The sequence below is a fragment of the Schistocerca cancellata genome, chromosome 4, assembly GCF_023864275.1.
Source record: "Schistocerca cancellata isolate TAMUIC-IGC-003103 chromosome 4, iqSchCanc2.1, whole genome shotgun sequence".
Taxonomy (NCBI): domain Eukaryota; kingdom Metazoa; phylum Arthropoda; class Insecta; order Orthoptera; family Acrididae; genus Schistocerca; species Schistocerca cancellata.
In genome coordinates this window covers 568,485,955-568,498,533 of record NC_064629.1, presented here as the reverse complement: position 1 = coordinate 568,498,533, position 12,579 = coordinate 568,485,955, and the positions used below count along the sequence as shown (strand labels likewise).

Below are 12,579 nucleotides of genomic sequence, written 5' to 3'. Positions count from 1 at the left end.
AAGGAAGTCATTTACAATCATGTTTTCATCTAAATTATTGAAGGTAATTGGATCTAAAACAAAGATGCCAATTATTTTTGCACTAGGATGTTGAACTGCCATTGGTGATCGTGCTGTGGGAAATAACACAAAGTTGGACAACAACTTTCGATGTCTTAAATTCACATCACATTATTAAATTATTTGATGAAACTTGAGGTACTTCTTGCATATCACTTTTAAACTGTCAATACGACTACTCTGTACATTTCTATTTAAACTGTTGTGGCACAGCATGGCAGAATTTTTCAACACAATATTCACTCATCTGCAGCACCCAGTACTTGACACCAAATTTTGTATACATACCTCATCCCTACTTTTATAGCAGCTGTTTCAATTGCAGCAACATTTACGAGCAGATCTGTCTTTAGAAAATTTGTCCATAAGATTTCCTGGAAGCATCAGAATTCACTGGGATAGGATGCCTACTGGTTTGATAAGATGGGATGCAACTGAAATCTAGCTACCCAAGCTGCTTATTACCAAGACAACTCAGATGCAGACCATGTCATGTATGATACAACCAACTGATGTGTGTTTTATCAACCACATTTTTCTGTAAATGGCCTTATCCCCTAAGTAACTCACTGATCTCTGTTGTAACACTGCCCACAGAACACCGCAGCCAAGGCTTGCCATGACATTCAAATAGCAACATACTCTGCATCCTAATGTGAGGCACATTCGCAGTGGTGTCCCAGATATCATCCTCCACTGGGTAATTGAAGCTGTGATAGAGAATGTTGCCTGAACCTCCAATGGTTCATTCCTGAGACTATTATATTACCTTGCCACTGGATCATGTTTGTCTTACTAACACTTTTCTTTCAAACTTCACCTCACATCTTATGTCCTGTACTAGAGACTGTGTCTATATTTACTGACTTACAAGCTGCTACTTGCATTGTAGAGGAGTGAGGTGCAAAACCCAATCTAGCCATCCACTCCAAACTACAGCTCTATCTCTATCGACCCCATGCTGACGGGATGCTACAGTCTCATTTTTAAAAAGAACTCAACAGTTTAAGAAAAATTCTTGAGCTGTTGGAATTCTTTTATTCAATCTTCAAATCACTGTAGGGTCTTTCCATGATTACAGATGTAACATTTGTGCAAGTATTAACATAAAAATAAAAAAAATTTAAAAAGCAGAGCGAGCTGAATATGAAAAATATACAGCAAAGGTTTGATGATGCGAGCTATGTTTATTTGCAATGAAACAAAGGAACAGGAAGTGTGACAGACTTAACAAAACCTCCACTTTTAGCATCTGTTGGAACTTATTAATCGATTTGGCAGACTTTATCACAATCCAGTCTTCTGATCTAGCCCTAATGTTACTGCCGGAATCTGCTGCACATAGTCTTGCACTGTAAAATCAGTTCAGCTTTAAAATTAGCTGTTCTTTTATACACTATTGTGTATCAATAGCGGTAATCAGTACATTGCCATGACTGACCAACATCATACTTCGTATCAGCTGTACCACAACATACCACACGATCATGATGTTGAAATGCCTCACCAAGAACTTCCTTTCCTAGTGATTTCACTGGTTTTCCGCACTTTTCAGTCTGACAGTAAAATCTGTGCCAATTATTACACTACACATAATTTGTTCAATGAAATATAATGATGAGATTTGAACATGATTATTTTGCCACAACAAGTGCAGTAGAAGACCTTTACATTAAAAATCTTACAAAGGTAACTATTTACAGCCATCAGATACCATAAGTAAAGCATCTTGAGTCTTCAGCTATACATGTGCAACTTTATTTCCCAGTCAGTTTCATTTATTACAAACATCATCACTGGAAGAAAATCTGTACACTGGATGCCATTAACATCACACTAAAGTTAGTTTTATTGTTTGTATGCATTTCATGATGACATTTATTTATACAGATCATTTGATCACACCCTGTTTGATCTTAATGTTGTTTTGATTTTTCACTGTACAGGTCTTCCTCCAGTGATGGTGCTTGTAATAAGTGAAACCGGTTGAGAAACTGACATGTACAGCAGAAGGCTCAAGATGTTTTTCTTTTTTTTTCCCCCCCCAAGATCTTTAAATTCTCAAACATATTAAACTGATAAATACTGAAACAGTTAGATGATCTAAAAGACACATATAGGAAACTTAACTTTTGCATTACTCGCTGGTCAGAACCAAGGATGCACGGCGTAGCTAGCTACTATGATCCTCAATGTAGATTACCACCTACAGCCAGTTGCCCAAAGGCCATTTTCCTACATTTAGGCCAACAATCACTTCTTCCAACTTCCCCACACTCTTCCCACACTATGTCCACCTTGCTCATTGCACCATAGAGAGAATCTTACTGTGCCTTATCTCTCTCAATGACTTTACGTACTTTACAATTGCTCTTCCAAACCAAATCCATCACCTCTTCCCCAATAAAGATGGTAATCTACATCCTTATTCACAATTACTAGCTCTTTTATGGTTGAATTTACATATCTACAAGCATACCTGTGGGTGTTAATGTGGTCCTCTTCTGTGTCAAAGTTTTAATGGGCCACTTAAACTATCTCACCTAACCATGAGCAAAACCCCCTATATAGTTGTAGTTTGTTGAATAGAGCATCTTAATCTGAAACCATGGTGATTCTTAACAGTTTTCCACAAAAATGTTGATCCTGCTCCTCTACCCATCATCCCATCTTCCTCAACGTTTGAGGTTTGCCCCTCTAATGGTTCCAAAAGAAAACTGTTCACATCCCACACACCTGTCATAAATAACATACCCCAACAAAAACCTTCACCTGTTCCACCCAAAATGTTTTGTTTTCTGCAGAGTCAGTGCCCACTGATTTGAAATTTGCAGTGCTAAGTTATGTCTGTGCAAATGGACCAGAAATATTGCCAAGGCCCTCACACACAAGAGTGTTTTCCACATCTAGTCCACACTTTCCCTTACCATACAGACCTATTCTCTTGAAACATTACAAACCAACCACTGACAAGCACTCCCACTGAACAATGATATATGCAGTCACTGAAAGATTTCTGGTCTAAATTTAAACATTGAGAATAGCATAAGTCTCAATTAACTTATTCAAAACTCATGGTGTGCACCGAAATAACAAGGATGAAGATGCCATGGCTACTGAAATAATAAAAGCTGTTCCGACAACAAGTGAAGTAAACAGGATCCCAATACCCCTGCCAGAAGTGGAAAGCTTAGAAGATCCAAACATACCTGCATGAATGATGAAACAATCAACAGGAACACTACCACAAATGACAGGTGCAGCAACAGTGATCTTAGAATCTCAAAATGTAGCCATCAAACCTACAACTACTGCCCCCCCCCCCCCCCCACATTCATCAACAGCAGTGTCAGAAACTTCATCTGCTGTTGACCTCCCGTCAGCAGCTCAAGACCTTTCACCAGCATTAATTCTCCCCACAATCTTTAGTAGTGCAAGACCTTTCACCACTGGTTGGGTCTCCACCACCATCAGCAGTAACAGAGGCAAGTAGAAGCAGCACAAGAAACTCTCAACTCCACAGGACTTCTGGTACTCGGCCTCAGTTCCAAGATTAACTTAAGTCAGAAACCTGCTAGTACACATCCTATGATCTATACTTGCAATTTATAACAAAACAGTGATACCACAACAAAGAGTTTAGGAAATGACAAACCCTGTTATTTTCACCAGGAAACACAAAAGAAACAAAGAAGAAACAAACTGGACCAGTTGCCTGTCTGCATTAGCAACAGCAATGCAATAAACAATGACGATCTATTATGTTTTACTGAACAGCATTTGAATGAAAGGACTGAAATGAAGCATTTATATAATTACAATGTAGTAGCTAATTACACTAGGAATACAATGCATAAAGGTGGAGTAATAATGTAGGTTAAAAATAATATTGCATACAAGTCTAGAGATGTAAAAAAATTACTGTGTTGATCAACATTTTGTGGCTTGTTGCATTAACTCCATGTTAACACACTGCCTATTTATGTGATTACCATTTACTGAACTCCCTCAGGAAAGCTTAGTATACTCCTGAAGCAAGTAGAATCACTTAACTCACCTGTTCTCAAAAACCAAAGAAATAATCATGCTTTTCTTTCTTGTAATAATGATAGAACAGTTTCTGAGAATGTAATGAGCTTTTTTAATCTGAGGGCAGTTATTACTTTCCCACAAGAGTGACAAAGGACTGCACAAGCCTGATTGACAATATTTTTGTAGACAGTAACAGAATTGATAACATAATTGTAACACAAATCTTAAACGGCTGGGCAGCTGTTAAAAATGCATGATGCAAGCCATGAGAACAAGAGTAGTTTTAACAACAGATCTTTTAGACTAATCAACAGTGAGAATCTGTAAACCTTCAGCAAACATTTGCAGCGTTGGAATGGGGCACAGTATATAGGCCTAAAAAATGTCAATGATAAATTTAACCTGTTCCTCAATGACTTTGTTACCCTTTTTGAATCTGTATTTCCTTAAAGAATTTCAAAAAGTACCAAACTTAGTGATTACAGGAGACAGTGGCTTACTTAGGGAATCAAAACACCCAGTAAAACAGAAACAATGCTTTATGTTTTACTCGGAAATTCTAACAAACCTCAGGACAGGGTGCACTAAAAATTATACTGTAGCACTCCAAAGAATGTAATTAAAAAATCCACCAGCATATTTATTAAATCTGAACTTGACAGATAAATAATAAACTGTCTGGTAGGTGGTTAAAAGGGAGACAGGAAAATTTTCAGAATATACAGACAGTATCAAAGTGTGTCATAATAAAAGCACGGTTGATGAAAGTGATATAGTTGCCAACATCTTTAATAACTATTTTTTGACAGCAGCAGATCAAATTGGGAAGCCACAAACCTACTTCAAAAAGCAGTGCAGAACAAAATTAGTCAGATGCATATACCCTATATTACAACTGATGATTCTGAGAAGGTAAGGAGCCAAATGAAAAATAAAAATTCCTTTGTTGCGGATAACAGAGCTACGAAAGTCTCGAGCACTGCTGCACATTTATTCTTAAAGTTCATGGTCACATATTTAATGAGTCTATACATCAAGATACTGTCCCTAATAGACTCAAATATGCAATTGTTAAACCACTATTCAGAAAGAGTGATAAAGCCACGGTTTTCAACTACCAATCAGTTTCATTGCAAAAAGAAACTTACTTTCAAGAGAATCACAGATCATATTAATAAATATAACACCCATAATAAAGATCAGTTTGCATTCCGAAAGAGTTTTTGAACTGGACATGCCATATTCTCATTTGTCAACCACCTCCTCAAACCCATAAATAATAAAATGTCACCAGCTGGAATCTTTAGTGACCTGTCTGACACATATGACTGTAGATAACAAAATTCTGCTTATGAAGGCTAAGCACTACGGCTTATATGGTAAAGAAGAGATCTGGCTCAAGTCATATCTAAAGAACAGAAGGCACCAGGTAGTATTGCATAATTCTGCAATGGCACCTGCCTGCTCTAGCTGGGACACAGTGAAATGTGGAGTACCACAGGGCTCGGTGCTTGGTCCGTTACTTTTCCTAATATTTATAAATGATCTGTCATGGCATAGGATACATGGTCTTTCCCTCAATGTTAAACAAGATGCAATTCATTCAGTTTTATACAACAAACAAAAAACTGAAAAACACTGAAATGAATTGCGGTAACAAACAAATATTGAGAGTTGAGTCTTTCAAATTCTTGAGATTGCACATTAATAACAATCTAAAGCGATCAGTTTATATCATCGAAGTATGTAAAAGGCTAAATTCGGCAGTATTTGCCATTTGCTCAGTTTCACATGTTCGTGACTTGGAAACAATCATAGCTATATACTTTGACATGTTCTACAACCTAGCAATACACTCACATCAAGGATCCATGGAACTCTAAAATAAATAAATAAATAAAATAAATGAGAATTACCTAAAAAAACCTTTTGTGATTAGTTGATAGAGGAGCAGGAGTGTGTGATCTGTGCCCTTCAGGTGCAGTCACAACGTGAAAAGGAGGAACTAGATAGGTTGAGGATGGTGAAAGGTGGTGGGGAATGGGAACTGGCAGTTGGCAAGAAGGCAGCTAGGAGGAGATGGTATTCAGGCAGTTACACTTTGCGTATATGCAATAGATTTGACCAAATTTCAGTGGTGCCAGTTGGGTCTATCAGTAGATTGGATTTCACTAGGCACAGCCTGCACCTCAATAAGTGTGGGAAGGAGAGGTTGGTAAAGCTTGACGGCCGGGGTGGCCGAGCAGTTCTAGGCGCTACAGTCTGGAACCGCGTGACCGCTATGGTCGCAGGTTCGAATCCTGCCTCGGGCATAGATTTGTGTGATGTCCTAAGATATAGGGGACGACCTCTGAAGTTAAGTCCCATAGTGCTCGGAGCCATTTAAACCATTTGGCAAAGCTTATAGGCACCCAGTGAACCATGGATGAAGGCCAAGTAGCAGACTCCATATTCCTAGATTTCAGGAAATTAATTGTTACCATGTCCCACTGCAGACTTTTGTTGAAGGTATGAGTATACGGTATACGTTCCCACGGCAAAAGGGTCTTGTTACGTAATAGAAGTCAGTACGTTGTACTCAATAGTGAGTGTTCAGAGACAAGGCTATCATCAGGTGTGCCCAAGGGAAGTCATGGAACAAGCTAGTACATTAAATTAACACAGATCAAATAAACTGTAGATGAATTCTATGCAGATAAAAAGATGTGAGTATATATTACCATAATCAACAATATAACCCAAGAATTTGCTTACTTTTTTTCTAGGAACTCCTTGATAGAATATGAATGATCCAGATGGAAATTCTTCAGTTTAGATATTTGAGTGTGTGAGGATTATTACTAAGATTATTATTATTTTTTTAATTTTTATGGTAGCTTACTGAAAATGGATGGAGCAGAATACTGCACAGCTTTCTGCACAAGACACAAGGGGATGTGATCGAAATGCAGCACTGATTTCTGCCGAGTATTAACTGATTGGAAGCTGCTAATTCTCAGGAATAAGCTCATACTGTTAAGAAATGACATTAATGAAAATATATATTGAGAGACCAATGTCAGAATTCCTAGACTCCTGAACACAGGTCGACAAGAGGTTCTCGAACTCACATACTGCTCGAACTGCCAATTTCTAAACCAAAAATAATCTTTGCGAATGGAAAGAGTTACTCCAGAATATGTTGTATGTTATAAGTACATGTAAATAACCAAGGTAGACTAATTTTCTCGGTCGACCCTCACTTATTGCAGACACTGTTCTAATGTTAAATATAGCAGCATTCAGTTCCTGAACAAGATCCTTAACATGGCCATGACAGTTTACTATCTACATGGACACCTAAAATTTGGACTGTTCAGACTCAATGATCATGTGCCCATGTCAGTTTTAGTTAAATTGTGTGTTAGAAATTGTAAAAACTGAGTCTTACTAGGATTTAACACCATTCTATTTTCTATATGCCATGAACTTGGGTGTTGAACTGTGATATTTGATACATCGTCTATGTTGCATTCCAATATCACTTACTACCAAGTTAGTGTCACCAGAAAACAAAAAAAATCTAGAATCACCTACCCAAACTCTGCAGTAATATTTTGTGACCCACATGAACAAACGCCTTAATTGAACCAAAGAAGATGACTAGTGTTTGCAACTTTTTGTTTAAACCCTCCAGTGCCTCACCAAAAAGGAGAATGTAGTGTTTTCAGTTGTTAGGCCTCTTCTGAGACAAAACTGTATGTTTGACAGCAAATTACGTGAACTGAAATTATCAATTACCCATATATACACAGCCTCTTCAATACATTTTGCAAACACCAATGGCATAAAAACAAGTCCAAAATTCCAGAATGAGATTTTCACTCTGCAGCGGAGTGTGCGCTGATATGAAACTTCTTGGCAGATTAAAACTGTGTGCCCGACCGAGACTCGAACTCAGGACCTTTGCCTTTCGCGGGCAAGTGCTCTTGGTAGAGCACTTGCCCGCGAAAGGCAAAGGTCCCGAGTTCGAGTCTCGGTCGGGCACACAGTTTTAATCTGCCAGGAAGTTTCAAGTCCAAAATTATTTACGTTATCGCTTTCTCCTTTTATTATTATCATTATCATTATCCCTTTCTCAGACGTTATGTCTGGTTAAAAATGGAAAGTGACGCAGACCTTGATCAAGCGCGACTTCCTTTTAACTATACGGTATATGTTATATTGCATTTAGGAGCTTTCGGGTAATTGAACATGTATCAATAATTACGGATTTCTGTAGTTGTATGTATAAGTTTGGATGTTGCTGTATTGCATTGATGTACTGGTGGATATTGTGTGGTATGACTCCTGTAGTTGATAGTATAATTGGTATAATGTCAACTTTATCCTGATGCCACATGTCCTTAACTTCCTCAGCCAGTTGGATGTATTTTTCAATTTTTTCTCCTGTTTTCTTTTGTATATTTGTTGTATTGGGTATGGATATTTCGATTAGTTGTTTTAATTTCTTCTTTTTATTGGTGAGTATGATGTCAGGTTTGTTATGTGGTGTTGTTTTACCTGTTATAATGGTTCTGTTCCAGTATAATTTGTATTCATCATTCTACAGTACATTTTGTGGTGCATACTTGTATGTGGGAACGTGTTGTTTTGTAAGTTTATGTTTTAAGGCAAGTTGTTGATTTATTATTTTTGCTACATTGTCATGTCTTCTGGGGTATTCTCTATTTGCTAGTATTGTACATCCGCTTGTGATGTGAAACACTGTTTCTATTTGTTGTTTGCAAAGTCTGCATTTATCTGTTGTGGTATTAGGATCTTTAATAATATGCTTTCTGTAATATCTGGTGTTTATTGTTTGATCCTGTATTGCAATCATGAATCCTTCCGTCTCACTGTATATATTGCCTTTTCTTAGCCATATGTTGGATGCGTCTTGATCAATGTGTGGTTGTGTTAGATGATACGGGTGCTTGCCAATTTCCAATTTACTTTTTTCGTATCTGTTGATGTTATGTGATCTAGATGGTTGTACAAGTGGTTATGAAATTGCAGTGGTGTAGCCAATGTATTTATATGAGCGATTGCTTTGTGTATTTTGCTAGTTTCTGCTCGTTCTAAAAAGAATTTTCTTAAATTGTCTACCTGTCCATAATGTAGGTTTTTTATGTCGATAAATCCCCTTCCTCCTTCCTTTCTGCTTAATGTGAATCTTTCTGTTGCTGAATGTATGTGATGTATTCTATATTTGTGGCATTGTGATAGTGTAAGTGTATTGAGTGCTTCTAGGTCTGTGTTACTCCATTTCACTACTCCAAATGAGTAGGTCAATACTGGTATAGCATAAGTATTTATAGCTTTTGTCTTGTTTCTTGCTGTCAATTCTGTTTTCAGTATTTTTGTTAGTCTTTGTCTATATTTTTCTTTTAGTTCTTTAATATTTGTATTATCTATTCCTATTTTTTGTCTGTATCCTAGATATTTATAGGCATCTGTTTTTTCCATTGCTTCTATGCAGTCGCTGTGGTTATCCAATATGTAATCTTCTTGTTTAGTGTGTTTTCCCTTGACTATGCTATTTTTCTTACATTTGTCTGTTCCAAAAGCCATATTTATATCATTGCTGAATACTTCTGTTATCTTTAGTAATTGGTTGAGTTGTTGATTTGTTGCTGCCAGTAGTTTTAGATCATCTATGTATAGCAAATGTGTGATTTTGTGTTGGTATGTTCTAGTAATATTGTATCCATAATTTGTATTATTTAGCATGTTGGATAGTGGGTTCAGAGCAAGGCAGAACCAGAAAGGACTTAATGAGTCTCCTTGGTATATTCCACGCTTAATCTGTATTGGCTGTGATGTGATATTATTTGAATTTGTTTGGATATTAAGTGTGGTTTTCCAATTTTTCATTACTATGTTTAGGAACTGTATCAATTTAGGATCTACTTTGTATATTTCCAATATTTGTAGTAACCATGAGTGGGGTACACTATCAAAAACTTTTTGGTAATCAAAGTATGTGTAGTGTAGTGACCTTTGTTTAGTTTTAGCTTGATATGGTCACCTCTGCATCTATTATCTGTTGCTCTTTAATCCTCTTGCTCCTTTGCAGCAACCTTTTTGTTCTTCATTTATAACTTTGTTCTGTGTCGTATGTGTCATTAATTTCTGTGTGATGACTGAAGTTAATATTTTGTATATTGTTGGTAGGCATGTTATGGGGCGATATTTAGCTGGGTTTGCTGTGTCTGCTTGATCTTTAGGTTTCAGATAAGTTATTCCATGTGTAAGTGTATCAGGGAATGTGTATGGGTCTGCAATGTAACTGTTAAATAATTTAGTTAGATGTGAATGTGTTGAGGTGAACTTCTTTAGCCAGAAATTTGGTATTTTATCTTTTTCAGGGGCTTTCCAATTGTGCGTAGAATTAATTGCTCTGGTGACTTCATGTTGCAAAATTGTCACTTCAGGCATTTGTGGTATTATCTTGTATGTGTCTGTTTCTGCTTGTATCCACGGTGCATGCCTGTTATGTTGTACCGGTTTGACCATATGTTGCTCCAGAAGTGTTCCATGTCTGTTATGTTTGGTGGATTGTCTATTTTAATGTGTGTGTTATCTATTGTCTAGTAAAATTTCTTTTGGGTTGTGTTGAATGTTTGGTTTTGTTTCCTTCTATTTTCACTTTTTTTTATCTTCTTAGTCGTTTGGCCAATGCTTGTAATTTCTGCTTCTTTTCATCTAATTGCTCTATCGCTTCTTGTTGTGAGATTTTACCTAACCTTCTTCGTTTTTTTTTTTCTGACATTTCATTTCTTATAAATTGTGTTAGCTGTCCGATGTCTTTTCTCAGTTTTTCTATTTTGATCTGTAGCCTGTGTTGCCATGCTGGTTTTGTGGGTTTCTTCTGTGTGTTGGTTGGTTCTGATCTCTGCCTAGTGTGTATATTTAGTGCAGCGAGTGCTCCTATATAAACCAGTAGTTTTAACTCTTCCATAGTTGTGTTTTCATTTATTTTCTTGTGTATGATTGTGTTGATAGCTTTTATTGTTGTTTCGACTTGTGGGTTATTTGGCGGTCTATGCAAGAATGGTCTAATGTCTGTACAGGGCTATTACAAATGATTGAAGCGATTTCATAAATTCACTGTAGCTCCATTCATTGACATATGGTCACGACACACTACAGATACGTAGAAAAACTCAAACTTTTGTTAGGCTGAAGCCGCACTTCAGGTTTCTGCCATTAGAGTGCTCGAGAGCGCAATGAGACAAAATGGCTACAGGAGCCGAGAAAGCGTATGTCGTGCTTGAAATGCACTCACATCAGTCAGTCATAACAGTGCAACGACACTTCAGGACGAAGTTCAACAAAGATCCACCAACTGCTAACTCCATTCGGCGATGGTATGCGCAGTTTAAAGCTTCTGGATGCCTCTGTAAGGGGAAATCAACAGGTCGGCCTGCAGTGAGCGAAGAAATGGTTGAACGCGTGCGGGCAAGTTTCACGCGTAGCCCGCGGAAGTCGACGAATAAAGCAAGCAGGGAGCTAAACGTACCACAGCCGACGGTTTGGAAAATCTTACAGATAAGGCAAAAGCAGAAGCCTTACCATTTACAATTGCTACAAGCCCTGACACCCGATGACAAAGTAAAACGCTTTGAATTTTCGGCGCGTTTGCAACAGCTCATGCAAGAGGATGCGTTCAGTGCGAAACATGTTTTCAGTAATGAAGCAACATGACACAATGTGCGAATATGGGCAGTAGAGAATCCTCACGCATTCGTGCAGCAAATTCACAATTCACCAAAAGTTAACGTGTTTTGTGCAATCTCACGGATTAATAATTACAGCCCCTTTTTCTTTTGCGAAAAAAACGTTACAGGACACTTGTACCTGGACATGCTGGAAAATTAGCTCATGCCACAACTGGAGACCGACAGCACCGACTTCATCTTTCAACAGGTTCCATCATGATGTTCGGTATTTCTTAAACAGGAGATTGGAAAACCGATGGATCGGTCGTGGTGGAGATCATGATCAGCAATTCATGTCATGGCCTCCACGCTCACCCGACTTAACCCCATGCGATTTCTTTCTGTGGGGTTATGTGCCAGAACTGCGAGCTCGCATCAACAATGCTTTCGAATTCATTGATGGGGACATGCTGCGCCGAGTGTGGGAGGAACTTTATTATCGGCTTGATGTCTGCCGAATCACTAAAGGGGCACATATCGAACATTTGTGAATGCCTAAAAAAACTTTTTGAGTTTTTGTATGTGTGTGCAAAGCATTGTGAAAATATCTCAAACAATAAAGTTATTGTAGAGCTGTGAAATCGCTTCAATCATTTGCAATAACCCTGTATTTGTGTCTTTGTATTCTATGTATGTCAGCTGAAATTTTTCTTCTATATCTAACATGTGTGTCACTTCGTGTTCTATTTGTGCTTGTTCTGATGGCTGTCTTAAGATTTTGTTTTCCTCTGATTGTTTAATTGAT

The 12,579-nt window shown here is 37.7% G+C and overlaps 1 protein-coding gene across 6 annotated transcripts in view; it reads right to left on the bottom strand.

Annotated features, from left to right (window-relative positions):
- Positions 1-12,579, bottom strand: part of LOC126184724 (centromere protein J) — a 259,648-nt gene that overhangs the window by 218,115 nt on the left and 28,954 nt on the right. The gene's annotated exons all lie outside the window — the stretch shown is intronic.